Here is a 14,795-nt window from a genome sequence, read left to right on the forward strand (position 1 = left end):
GAAGAGGGAGCTGAGTGACTTAGTAACTTTTGTCGGCAGCAGGATGGATTTTACAAAGTTCTCCCATAAAAGTGGCACCCTCTGTCATCATCATTGGCGGCAGTGATCCCTTATGGTCGAGGATGATCACTCCCATGGGACAAGTAAAAGGTTGTAGATGAATCCATTGATGGCAATGAAGGCCAATCCTAGAGCGGCACACTCTCTGGCAGATGCCACAGGTTGTGGTTAAAGGGAGGGTCAAACTGCAGATTTCTTGGGCTTGTTTCCTTTCCTTCTGTTTCTGTTGTTTTTTTGCCTCCAGGGTGGGATGGTTTTCTTCAAAGTAGGATGTACCTTCTCTCACAAGGCATCATCATGTAGTCCTGTCCCAGGCTGGTTTTTCCTAATTTGTGACGTCAATGCCACACTTCTTAATTTTCACATTGAGGGTGTCCTTGAAGTGTTTTCTCTGCCCCTGCATGCCCTTTGTCCTTGGCTGAGTTGGGAGTATAGGAGTCGTTTCGGTAAATGTACATCAGCCATGTGCACATAAAGCCCTGTCCACCACAGCTTGAATAATCAATGCTTCTATGCTGGTGGTGTTAGCATCAGTAAGGACACTAGCATTTGTACGACTGCCTCCCTCCTATGCAGTGGCTCCGTTACAGAGCCCTTTGCCATTAGAACTGGTGTCAAGCAGGGCTGCGTGATCACATCAATTCTTTTTTACCGTTTTTCTTGTGCTCATCAAGATGCTCATCCATGACCATCTGCCACATGGCACCGGCATCGAATACAGAATGGACAGGACCTTTTTCAACCTCTCCTGTCTCTGTGCCAAAACCAAAGTTTCATCAGCCTTGACTGTGGAATTTCAGTACACTGATTGTTGATGTGCTGTCATTGCACATACTGAGAAGGACCTACAAACAGCTCTTCACTGCTTCTCTCAAGCATACCAGTGCCTGGGACTGACCCTAAACATTGGAAAAATAAAGATGCTTCACCAGCCTGCTCTGGGCCAATTAACGCCCCCACCAAAGATCCGCACTGACAGACAGGAACTGAAGAAGGTTGAATACTTTGCCTACCTTGGCAGCCATCTCTCAAAGAAGACCAACATTGAGGAGAAGATCCAGTATAGGACCCGACGTGCCAATGCCCTCTACCCCATGCAGAAGACTAACGAAATACGCTCCTAAACTCTGCTGGCTCAGGACAATGCAGTGGGCTTCAAAAAGTTCATACTGAACTGCCAAAGCCAACTAAGGAATTTCAAAGCATCTTAGGGAATCCCCAAAGCACTTGGGATTTCCATAGATTTTACAAACCTTGTAGGACTTCCATAAAGTTAGATGCTACTTTGGTGTTCCTCAGCACTGTAGTAACCTACATGCTGGGTTCCTTTATCAAAAACTGCAGAGGCTTCATTGACATCATACCGTGTAGTAGTTCAGAGCTCTGTCTGGGGAGGGTTCGAGGAGACGCCGCTTTATAGAACAAAGGACAATCCCATAGAAGACCATCTGAGGTGGGGCTGAGTCGCACTTACACTGAGTACATATACATGTGCACTTTACCGCAGAGTAGACTAATTAGCTCTTCAGCAAAGCATCACCGTCTACATGTGCGCTGATATTAGGGCACAGTAAACTAATTATCCCCACTGTAGGATGATAGTACTGTTGAGGATAGTACTATCTTATGCTGATGTACTTTACTGCACCAAAACACAATGTAGATGGTGACTGGGGGTGTAAACTATGCCCCATCAGCCTGGCCAGCAGGGAGTTTGCTCTGCCTCAATGTGAATTGCAGGACACATCAATCATCGACACTTTGAACGCACTTGCGGCCCCAGGTTCCTCCCGGAGCTACACCTGTCTGAGCATCGCTTGAAGGTCAATCGCCTGCGCGGTGCGTGTGGGGCCGGTGGCGCTGGCCGTCCGGTCCCTGCTGCTGCCGGGCGCGGCTGGGGTGTCTCGCAGGCAACCCGGGGTCCCTCGGGCCTGCCGCCGCTTGCCCTCTTGGGGGGAAGCAGAGTGGCCTGAGCCCCTGAACGCCTTCGTTCCCCTAAGGTCAGACATGATGCTCCGGAGCGCCCACTTTGGGGAGCTCATCCCACTCATGGAGGACCGTCGCAGCGGTCCGACCCGCGCTTTGGCTGGGTCGGCCATGGCGCCTGCTCCTGGGGTGCCAGGGGGAGCCGGGCCCGCCCCATGCGGCTGTCTGTGGCAACATGGCTGCCTACAAGGGTCTCATGCCCATGCTCCTACCCCCAAGCTCTGCCTCAGCTGAAATTGCTGTTGTCCCTGACATACATGTAGACACTGCACCTGGGAGCAGTTGACTGGTGCAAACTACTCCAAAGTTTATTGACCTGCATTAATTGCATGTGTAGATGCACCCACTGTTTACTTACAGCAGGAGTGTCAAAATCATATGGACCTGTGGGCCAGATTAGTGGCAGAGGGCCAGTCCATGGGCTGCACCTGACCCACAGACCAGCCCCACAATCCATATCTGGAGATGCCATTGCTGCTGGGCTATGCAGTGCAGCCCCAGAGCCACTGTCACTGCCACTGCCATCACCACTACCACTGCTGAGCTGGGCAGCATGGCCCTGGAGTGGCATGTAGCTACTCTAGAGCTGTGCTTCTCACAGAGGCTGCTCTGCCACTCCAGGTGACAAGCTGGAACAGATACCCTGTGCAGTGTGTGAGGCCATCTGATGTACCCTGCATGCAGTCCATGGGTCACTTGGAGACCCACAGGCAGCATTGGAGGCTGGATGATACAGCACTACAGGCTGGATCCAGCTTGCAGGCTGTATGTTTGACACCCCTGACTTATAGCATGTTCATGAATAGCATGTGCCCCCGGCCGCTGGGGGGGCATGGCTGTGCCAGCAGCAGTGGGAGCACAGCATGGTGGCGGGAGCCTGGCTGTGGTGAGCGGGGAGCTCCTGCAGACACCTCCAGCACTGTTGGTGGCAGGAGCGGTGAGCGCTGATGAGGGGTCAGTGACCACCCGCAGGTGCCACCAGCAGCCAGGGGCGATCATGGACTGCCTGCGGAAGCTGCTGACAGTCTCGGCAGCGCCTTTTTGCAGGGGGTGCACTGCCACAGGCAGGGGGTGCACATGCACCTATGTGCACCCCCATGCGCCACCCCTGAGCATGTTTATTAGAACATCATGGCTATAGCCTCCCTGTACTGGTCCACTTTGATAAAAGTTTGAGATGGAGCCCTTTATCTCATCCCTGAGATAAAAGCCAATGGTCAACTTTTCCAAATCCATTCTGAGTCTGTTGGTCAGAAGTTCCCAATAACTTAACATCCCTTCACAAGACAGGCTTGTGCTCGCTCTTTGCCTCAGTCCTGCAAGCTCCACTGGGGTGGATCTATGCACCTGTGTGAAGATCCATTGGCTTCAGGGGGGCTCAGGGTTGCCCAGCCAGTGCTGTGGCAAAGCCTGCAGCAGCAAGCCCGCCCTCACCCCACGCACAGATCTGGGGGGTACATGCCCCCCTCCCCCCCCATGTTTGCCTGGGAGTGCATGCAGCAGTGGGACCTGCCCTCTCCCTGTCCCCGTGCCCATCCAAATGAGCTGCATGCAGCTCTGTCCTGTGTCCCACCCTGGCTGGGCAGTGCCTGTTGGCGCCCCTTCGCTTCAGTGCCTGGGGCGGTCGCCCCGCTCGCTCCTCCCTTGCTACAGCACTGTGCCCAGCATAAAGTAATTAGCAGGTTCAGGTCCCTATGACAGGTTATATTATCATACAATGAGAGGCCTGATGGGTCAGTCTAACTCAAAGCTAATGATAGGCTAGAGAAGCTCCATTAGAGAAAAGAGTGCGTGGATCCTCTCTAGACTATATAGTGTAGCGGAGAAAGCTGTGTCTGGAGAGACTTCTGCAACAGGGTTTGCTGGCCTGCTCAGGAAACCAATTTTGCTGGCTTGGTCTGTACCAGTTTTGTTTAGAGTGATGCATGTATTTATTGCCTGATGGATTTCTTCAGAGCTTGGTGCAGTGGGAAGCTCTGCCTTTGGAAGACTGTATCATCGTGTGTTCAATGATCATGACACCAGGACTCAGAAAAAGCTCCTATTATAGACACATATGCCCATATACCGGTATATGTATAAGTGTATGTAATCATAAACATAAACAATAATCATATATAAATTGTCTGATATATACCAGCATGATGTGTATGCATCTTTATCAGTGTCTGCTAATTAGAACTGTTTAAACCTGGGTTCCTTCGGGTTAGTGTATGCCAACCCCCACCTGCATATGCCAAGTAGGACCACAGACATAAACCAGACATAAACAAGGCTCAATCCTGGGGTTTTTAGCACCAAAACTACAGGCGTCTCTCCCCAGTCATAGGCAGGGATTTCAAATCTGTATGCAGAGCTGTAAGACTGCTTGTTCCTCCCCCAGCCCCGCCTGCCCCAGCACATGTCATTTAGCCTTTGGCATATTCTCTAAGCTATAAAATGCAAACATTTAACAACACAATATTGACTACCACAAGAGCATTAGGAGGGGAAGGCTGTCCTGCGGGTAATGACCAGTACTTGACATGGTCAATGCTCCACATAGACGACTTCGATTGACTTCACTGGGAATTGTGCACTTGTGGCACAATGTGGCAAGCTCACACAAGTGTCCTGTACTCATGGTCAGCCAGATTCTGCCTGGCCCTGAGGTGGGTGAGCGGTGGCTCAAGGGTGCAAGGCAGAATTCCAGTTAAGAGACTGCTCCTGCCCACTTCTTTGGGAGCTAATGGTGTCCCCTGTGCAGCAGACAGGAGATGGAGCTAGAGTTGTGGCCCTTCCCTGCACACCTGCCCACAAAGTGAGTTGCTCCCACAGAGGTTGTAGGAGCAGATATGCAGCCTCTGTGTGCCCAGGATCTCCATGAGAATTTTTGCCCTTGTAGGTCCTTTATTCTCAGACAGTGGGGGCAAGTGGCTGGCAGCAGCAGCAGCAGCAGCAGCAGCAGCAGCATTTCTCTTCCGGCAGCAGTGAAGGAGTCACTTGACTTTGGGGCTCATTATAATCAATTGGATTCCTCCTAAATTCTTCATTCCTTAGCTGTTAATGGCCCTCTCTCCTTTTTTAATGGGCTTAATGTTCCACTACTCAACCTATTCTTTCTTCTGCAGTTCTGCTGTCTGTGAGCTGCTCCTGATAATGTAGCTCCTATTTCACAGCCCGGCAGACTTATTTTTAACTCTAGCTAAAAACATTAGCTCAGGTCTGGAGAGGTTAACTCAGGTGAACATCAGTTCAGGTTCATAGATTCATAGATGCTAGGGTTGGAAGGGACCTCAATAGATCATCGAGACCGACCCCCTGCATAGGCAGGAAAGCGTGCTGGGTTCAGATGACCCCAGCTAGATGTTTATCTAACCTCCTCTTGAAGACCCCCAGGGTAGGGGAGAGGACCACCTCCCTTGGGAGCCTATTTCAGACCTTGGCCACTTGAACTGTGAAGAAGTTCTTTCTAATGTCTAGTCTAAATCTGCTCTCTGCTAGCTTGTGGCCGTTATTTCTTGTAACCCCCGGGGGCGCCTTGGTGAATAAAACCTCACCAATTCCCTTCTGTGCCCCCGTGATGAACTTATAGGCAGCCACAAGGTCGCCTCTCAACCTTCTCTTGTGGAGGCTGAAGGGGTCCAGGTGCCCCAGTCTCTCCTCATAGGGCTTGGTCTGCAAGCCCTTAACCATACGAGTGGCCCTTCTCTGGACCCTCTCCAGGTTATCCACATCCCTCTTGAAGTGTGGCGCCCAAAACTGCACGCAGTACTCCAACTGCGGTCTGACCAGCGCCTGATAGAGGGGAAGTATCACCTCCTTGGATCTGTGTCGAAATAACTTTCAGTAAAGCTTTGGGTGCACTGTCAAGATGCTCAAGAAGGCTGATTTTGTTTTATGAAAGTAAGGTACATTTAATTTTAATGAGAACAGGACAAAGAAACAACATCTTTTGATGATTTTTGCATAGTTGGTTGTCTTTTTAATATATAATGTATGAAAGAGCAAATGATTTTGCACATTCCAATAAAGTTATATTTGTTTTTGCTTTGATCTTAAACTGAATAACATAGCCCACAGCCCCTAGCATATTAGTAAAGCTTCTAGTTTCTTTTTACCTGGAGAAAAATTTGTGTTGTATTATCTGTGATGATGCCATCTGCACCCCTCTTTCCAAATTCTAAATCTGTCCATGGGGAGGTGCGTGTGTGGTGTGACTGTGGGAATAGATGGATCAATGTGGTATGGGAGGGGAAGGCTGTGTGTGGTCACAGTGGCATGGGGTTGGCAGAGAAATGGATGTGTGGATAGAGGGAGGTGCCCATCTCTCTGACACCCTAATGCATCCTTAGGCCAGAGGGATCCCATGGGCCTCCTCCCTACAGGGCTCCATGGCTGTGCAGGTGATGGCCCTGGCATGTACTAGCTCCATGTAACCAGGCCACCACATCAGTGCCTCCCTGTGTTCTGCAAGGTGCAGCCCAGGGCAGTATCCAGTGGATCTACCAAAGCCAGGCCAGGGGATGTTCAGCTATGTACAGCCAGGTACACACACCTGGCTCCTTGTACCCTAACTGCCTCATAGTTTCATACCCCCAATCCTCACCCACTGCCCACACCCAGCACCCTACATCCTAGCTGCTCCATTCCTACATTCCTCAGCCAAGACCCCCTGTCCTGCACAGCCTTACAACCTCCCTATTTGCCCCCATATATGCCCCCTTCTCTTACAGCTCCTATATGACCCCATATTTCACTTTCCTTCCAACTGCGCATGTTATCTCACAGCCTTCCTTCCTCCCGCCCCCTGTGGTCCACCATTTCCAGACAGGCATCTCTCTGTCAGTGCAATTACATACTTAATAGCATGGCTGCACAGCCATTCATTTTGGAAAAACTGAACAATTGAGTATGCTGTGGACACCATCTAAGCTGCTACCTCTATCGCTCAAACAAACTGGTAGTGATGAGAAAGTGCTGGGCTGTTCTAATTCCCATGGCCCTGCACTGGGGGAAGATACGGACACACACACAGTACTATACATTATTGAGCCAATGAGATGTGAGTGTCAGAGGGTGATGGAAATTCAAGCTGCAGCTGGGGCGCTAAGCCACTTTCCTTCCTGCACATATGCTGAGAGAGGGTTATTGGTGTATTTTGTGTCTAGAGTTCTGTGAATCCTGCTTTATGTCACAAGACCTTACTATAGAAATCCATATGCTTGTCCAGGAAAATGCAATTGCTTTCATGTGGCAGTGAGTTAGGGGACATTTTTTCCGCTAGCTGCAGATCACTAAGGGTGTGCCTATACTGTCCCTCTTGGACAGGGATGCTCTAAAGCATACCCTGCCCCCACTCTTATTTGCATGTGCCAGGCCTGGAAATGCGGCAGCAAAGCTGCTTTGGGGCCCATGTCCACAGCCACTTTCATGCCGTGCAGGAGGCAGAGGGCTGGAGGTGCCCATGAATCAGCTTCACTACTGTGTATCTGGGTTGTGTAAGCAGGAGTGGGTGGAAAGGGCATGTTCAGGAGCATCCCTCCCCAAGAAGGCTGGGTAGACACTACCACCAGACCCTCTCAAATGGAGGATGTGGAGCTGCATATGAAATGAACCCTGAAGCCAGCTTAAGGAACACAGGTAGGTCCTGTCAGTACAGGCTGGCTTGTTGACTTTGGATTAAGGTGGAGGTGGGGAGGCAAGCTGTGTTTGGAATGGGTTTCATGATACGGCTTCATTCCCCAGTGTAGCAACAGCTTAAGGAATATAATTAAGTGCAAGTGGGACCTGGGTCTCCTGAGTGCTCACCTGCTCCAGCTGCTCATTTTCCTGCCTGAAATTCCCACCTTCTAAATGGTCACCAGGCTGGATCAGCTGTCATGGAAATGACTGTGGAGCCATCAATCCTAGCGATCTCAGGCAGGCAAATTCTCAAGAAGCTCAGATCTTGTATTTTGGCTAGTGTCTCTTAGTGCTAAAGAATGAGGGGGAGAGAAACACAGGGAATTGCAGTGACAGAAGCTGAACGTCTCCCAAACAGAGTAAAGAGCTGCTCTCGCCTCTCTGAAAAACAGAGGTAGGACACAGCTATTGGCTCCAGCATCAAGCCACATGTCTGGTACATCTCTGTCTTGACCAGCTGCACATCTCATGCATCTTGCCTTGGACTCTCCATCCATAGCTCTCCTATTGCACTTCATTCCTGACCTGCAGTATCTCCAGCTACTCCAGTCCTGGGTTCCAGTGCAGAGATCTGGGGACTCAATGATCTTGCTGAAGTGAATAGAAGTTCTTCCACTGATTCCAGTGGGCCCAGGATTTCACCCAGTCTCAAGAAATAAAGGAGGCAGCAGCACCACTGGGGGCGACTTCTCCATATTTCAAAGCTTGAGTGGAGAGGGTTTCGCAACTTCATAGGAGCCCAGACATTTCAAGGAGCTTGGGAAAAAAATGGAACGATGCCAACCTTTTTGGACGGGACTCAGCCCTGGAGAGGGGGTGGGGAGGGGGAAAACCCTGGGACTGCCTTCTAACCTGGCTCCAGCTGCTCTGAGAGCTTTGGCTGGCATGTCAAAGGCGGGTGGGAATGGGAATACAGCAACACTTCTCTGTGGCGTGGGCGCAAGTCTCTCTGCCATTTCAAAGCCCTCTGCTTTCCACTTCAAAATGCCAGGGCAGCTGTCTCTCTCTGTGTCTTGCACACAACAGAGCCTCTGTCCTAAATGCACAAAAGGAAACTTTGAGCAAAAAGGCCACAGGGCCCGGTCAACTTTCTCACAAGGAGCTGGGAAGAAAACGTCAGCCCCTCTCTTTCACAGAGACAGCAGCCCCTATTCAGAGCCAGTCTGAGGGGGAAGGAGCAGTTAATGTAACCCCCTCCGAATGTCATCACCCTGGCACCTCCTACTCACACATCAGACACATCACTTCCTGTCATAAAGGTGTCATTCAGGAATGTCACTTCCTGCAGGCCAGTTGCTCTTCACCCCCCCCCTCCTCAAATTTCCAGCCGTGACAACCTCAGCATGGTCTTCAAGTTGGCGCAGTGCAGGAAAGCCTCTTTCTATGCATATAGCAGACACAAATGCCTACACATCCTTTATTATCTGACACCTTGGCAGCAATCACGGATAGGATGCATGCATCCCCAGTGAGTCCTGACTGGGGTATGAAGATGGGAAGCCAGCTGGGACCGGCTCTAATATTTGGATGCCAGTCTGGACAACAGTGCCCGCCACCTTATCCCACATGACTCACGTACCATGGTAATTCTGAGAAGTCAGCCTTTGTGCCCAAAATGCCAAGAATCAGGCAGTCAAAGTAAACAGTGGGGGCTGCTCTGCTCTGTCATCATTTTCCAGGTTAGGTGGGGCACTGCTGATGTCTTAGGGACCTATTGTTCTCTGACCCCAGGGCTGTTTTAAGCCGTGATGGGGGAACTGGGATGGTACAAGCCCCACCCTTCCATCAGAGCCCTGTCCCCAGTGCTGGTGTATAGAGAAACTGACCCCCGATATGGGAGGAAGAATTCCAGATGGGCCCTGGCAAGAGATTCATGGGAAATAAGCTGCTCCTGGCAATGCCCTGAGGCAGATCAGAGCGACTGTGGAAGGTCTAAGAGAGCACAAAGCTCACAGCACCTGAATGCCAGCTGGCACTGACTGGGCACCGCTATGAGGAAGCTCGCAGCACCTGAATGCCAGCTAGCACCAAGAGGATACTGCTGTGCTCACTAGCATCGGCAGGGCACTGCTGAGAAGAGGTTCCCCTCTGAAGCATTGCTGCTCCTGATGGTATCTGTGTCTGCCGCTATGTTCATAGCTGAGAGGTTCGTGTGAAAATGTCATCAGTCCTTTATCTGCAGCATATCCGGGTCCTGTTGATACCCACTCAGCCTCTAAAAATAGACACGGGCAAAGCAAGACTATAGCACCAAAATAGCAGTGAAGCTGGGTCAACACTAAAGTCGACACCTGGAAAGGTGCCCATCATGGTTTTGCAATGAGATTGCAGATCTATTATTCTTTGCTTTTTGCGTTCTAAAAAAACAGTGATGACATTACTGCTCATGAGACTGCCATAGTGCAAAACAGTCCCAGACTCAAGTGCCCTGCTCTGCCAAGACACCTTGTTTCAGAAACTTCTGCTATTCCAGTCCTTGTGCCCTGCACCCAGTTCTGCCAAGGTGATTCCCTCCACCCTTCCAGCAGGTCTTGCAACCCCAGACCTACAGCCCATCTCATCCAGGCCCCTCTGCCCATCCTGATCTACAGTTCCACCTTCCTGTTCTCCCACTCAATGGGGCAGTGTGAAAAAAAGGGTGCAAAACGCAGCCGGAGGAGTCACTGTCCAGACATAATGGGCAATGTGGGAGGAGCTGTTTGCACACTCCATAGCTGTTCTCTCCCAAAAAGGAATGAGCTGAAGAGAAGGAAGAGTGAGGGAAGGACCTTGTTTGTCCGTTCCCAGGCAAGAGCAGGAACTGCTATATGAGGAATCACCTGGCCTCAGGAACAACACCGGATGCTCTCCTCTGACCTCACCTCCCCCACTCCAAGCTTCTAGCTGGTGGGACACTTCACTTCCTTCATGAAAACTCCTTCTCCCTCTCTGCCTAGCAGCATCAGCAGCAGGTTTCCTTTAGGCTGCTAGTCCACTTTCGGCTCCGTATACTCCATGTGATCTGCACCTGCCATTCTTCCTGGAGCTGCCACTGTCCCACACCTTAGGGAGGGTTAGACTAGTTGTTCTCCAATAAGGCAGCAGGGTCAAGTGGTCTGCACCTGGGCTCAAGGAGCAGAGACCTTGAGGCCCCTTCCAACCCTGTGATTCTACTTCAGTGGTTCTCAACTTTTTAGGACTCGAAGCACGCCTCAGTGGACTCAAGGCACCCTCTATACCTTCTGTGAATTGAGAGGCATCCAATTTCAAAAGGGAATATATATAATGCAATGCTTGCTTCCTTGGAGAGGGGCTGGGCAGTGGGATTGTTCATGCAGGGACAAGCCTGAGCCTGTTTTTTTCTACTAAGCTTATCTGCTTATCTCCTCACACCTCACTTATCTCCTCACACTTCTTGGCACCCTTCAAAGGATCTGGCAGCACCCCAGGGTGCCCAATCACCCTGGTTGAATATCACTCTTTGACGGAAATCTCTGCTCCCATCTCTGACACTTGCAGTCTCTGTAACTCTGGACACACCACAGAGTGTCTTAGTCTACACTGTGTCTGGCACTCTTGAGCAGTGACTTTCTGAGCACCCTTTGGCCATAAAAACATAAGAACTGCCGTAAAGGGTCAGACCACGGGTCCATTAGCTCAGTATCTTGTCCCTCTCAGTGGCAGAGAGCATATGCCAGGGGAAAGAGCACTAAACCAGGCCACATCCAGATCGATTCATCCCTTGCCCCTCTCTCCCAAAGCTTCCGGCACTCAGAGGCCTCTAGGAAGACCTGATTCTGAGGTTGCACCCCTAACTGTCCCACGTATTCCCCACTGATGGATCAATCCTCCCCGAATTTGTCCAACCCCATTTTAAACCCGGTGAAATTATCAGGCTTCACAACATCCTGGAGTCATAAGTTCCACAAGTCACTTACATCAGTGTGGAAAAAACCCCACTTAGTTTTCTTTATTTTAAACCTGCTGCTTAATAATCTCATTGTATGTCCCCTAGCTCTAGTATTGTGCAAGAGAAAATAGTAAATCCCTACTTACTTTCCCTGCACCATTTACACCCCCTGTGCCTACTCCTATGTGCCATACCTGAAAACACAGTGTGAAGCTGCTTAGGATGCACTCCCATGGCTCTTCTGAATAAAAAGGTCTCAAGAAAGGATAAACTGCACATCCCAGGCTGGCTCCACTGCTATACCACCTGGTTTGGCACATAAAGGTGGGTGAGGTTTGCTCAGTTGTATCTTGGAGAGTGCTAGAGACATAGGGTATATATACCCTTAAGCTCTATGTACCTCAGTTTGCACAGTTGTGGGGATAATACAGTGCCTATCTCACTGGGAACAGTGGGGTTTAAGTCACTGAGTCTGCATGAAGAAGTATTATTAGGACCAAACACAAATGTTTTCATATAGTTGTATATGCTATAAACTTCTTCATTGCCCCCAAAGGAGCTGCACCAAGGCTTATATGCAGAATGTGAGAAGCATTCAGGATGAATGAGGAATGGGTGTTGGGATACGCTGGGGAATGAAAGCCAGGAACAAGATCTGGAAATTGGAACCAGCAGTGCGGGTGTTCATATGCTATAGCATTCACCGGGAGGTGGGGAGAGGAGCAGGGCAGAGCTAAAGATGAGAAATGAGAGTTGGGAGCCATGAGGAAGAGGGGCTGGGAGAGAGGCTGGGTGGTACCTAAAGAATAAGAGTGGGATTTGGATTTGGAGATGGGGGTTGGAGCAAAAGAGGAATGAAATTTAGCTGAGCAATGAGACTGGAGACTGGGATTCATTTGGGATTGGACACAAGAATTAGGCTGCAGTGCACTGGAAATTGGGCCATGAAATGGGATGCACCAGGAATGGAAGGCAAGAACTTGGTGCACTATATGGAAACTGCAGACAGGACATACTTGAGGATGGGGGAACAAGTGTGAGGCTATTTAAGAAGGATGCTGGAAACTGGGAACTGGAACAGGGAATAGGATACACTAGAAATGAGACCTAGAAGCAAAGCCAGGAGACACTACTGCAAAATTGGAGTGGAATGCAGGGGTGTACCCAAACCCCAAAGAATGGAAGCATGAGGTAGAATAGAGTGGAAATTTGAATGAGAAGTGGGGGGTTGGGACTGAGAGGGGGGAATGAGACATGGTGAAACCCAGCAGCACTGCTTCTCACAGTCACTAGCCTGTTCTGCTAGAGGCCATTGTTACTGCATTGTTCTTATTATAAATCTACCTATTTTCCCCCAAAGAACCATAAAAGTCAGACCTGGGGTTCATCTATAACCAGGCCCCTGAATTTTGTACTTGCAGTATTTCTGTGCAATTCTGTGCAATTAAAATACCAAGTCAGGAATGTTTGTTCAGTATAATTTTTAGTTTAATATTTTTAGTGCATTCAACTTTTTTGGTCTTTGCTTGGTTATTTTGTTCTCCTGTAGCATTCCAACAACAACAGGAGACCGAAAAACAGGAATGTCAGAAAGTGCATCTCACGGACTGAACCAAGAACCTTGAGCCACTCACCTCACGCAGAAACATATGCCTGAGCTGCCACAGGGTCTGTCAATCCTGAATAGGCCTCATCAGTTGTCTTCAGGCCCACAGATAAGACAATCATGGAAGACCATCATCCTCAACTGCAAGGCAGACCCAGATACAGGCATGGGTGAACTGGGTGGCCACCTGGGGCCTGGCCATAAAGGGGGCCCGAAAAAAAATTGACAATTGCAAAAAAAAGTTTTAATATTGTGTATAAATGGGACTGGTAATGTTATCAATTGCAAATGAACTATTTAAAGATATCAATACCACAGATGTGATAAAGACTTTTGCAACAAAAATAATCATTATCTCTGGTGAAGGGCCCCCTGATACTAAAAGTTCGCTCGAGGCCACCAGGAGTCTAGGTATGGCACTGCTGCAAGGGATTGCCAATGATAATGATGTGGGTTTTGCAAGGACAATAGCAATTCCAAGTCTTTATCTGTAGCCACCAATTTATGTTCAGGGAAAAAGCTGTTTTTCCTAAAACTGACCTTAAAAATGTGATGTCAGTTTATATGTAGGTTTAATTTATAATCTGAACAATATAGTACTATTTGCATTATGGTAGCACACTCCAATCCAGTCCAGGATTGAGTTTGTGATACTGGATGTTGGATTCTTGTTCTTATCATGCCTCTACACCACATTTGACCATTTTTTTGCACATGCTTGTGCTCATTTATTGTATTTTGCAGGACCTTTCATTGTACATATGCATTTGAGCAGCGGGCATTACACAGTCTGAGGCTCTGTGCCACAGTACAGGTGGCTGAACCAATGGTATAGCCCCACTTCTTCATTAGTTCCTTGGAGTGCCCAACTCCAGTGTGTAGGAAGTTGAGAAATCACCTTTACTATGGTTTGTCAGCCCCTGGTGGTACAGACTGGGTGCTGGAATGCCATTTTTTTTGCTGTCAGTTATTTTCTTCAGTCTCTCGTTCCGCATCTGTAGTTGTGCCTCCTTGGGTCTGGCACTGAGAGGTTGGGTGCTGGTGAGGAAGCTCCTGCATGACATCAGACATTTGTGTGCAGTGGCATGGTCATGCAGTGGGTGTCTCACATCCTCAGTTTGTCTCAATTGTTCTATTCTGGAAGCTGGATAAACCCATGGGAAAACCCAGTCCCAAAGGGGTGAATTGAAAGCTGAGTGCATAGAGATTTAGAGGGGAATAACCTCAGGAACAGGAAGGATTTTCTGAACTAACAGACTTTTTCTAGACTCAGAAATGAACGAAGTGGCCTGATGGCCCAGAGGGGAACACTGGGAGGTCTGATCTCGCTGAGCTCATTGAGCTATTGAAGGAGGTTAGATCACCACTCACATTCCAGAGGACAGGAACCTGGCGGGGGGAGGACTGGACACCATGCCAAAATACTTAAAGAAGTGATGTTAAGGATATCCCCTCTCCTCTTCCTCCTAAGCCAAGATGTGACACTACCTCCCTGAGTGCCTGCTCCTGTGGGGGAAGCTGCAGCAGGTGTTCCAGTGAGGTGTTGCCATGCATCCTTCACCACCTCCTGTGCACACCATTAGCTCCCAG

Source organism: Alligator sinensis, unplaced genomic scaffold (genome assembly GCF_000455745.1).
Source record: "Alligator sinensis unplaced genomic scaffold, ASM45574v1 scaffold215_2, whole genome shotgun sequence".
Lineage (NCBI taxonomy): Eukaryota > Metazoa > Chordata > Crocodylia > Alligatoridae > Alligator > Alligator sinensis.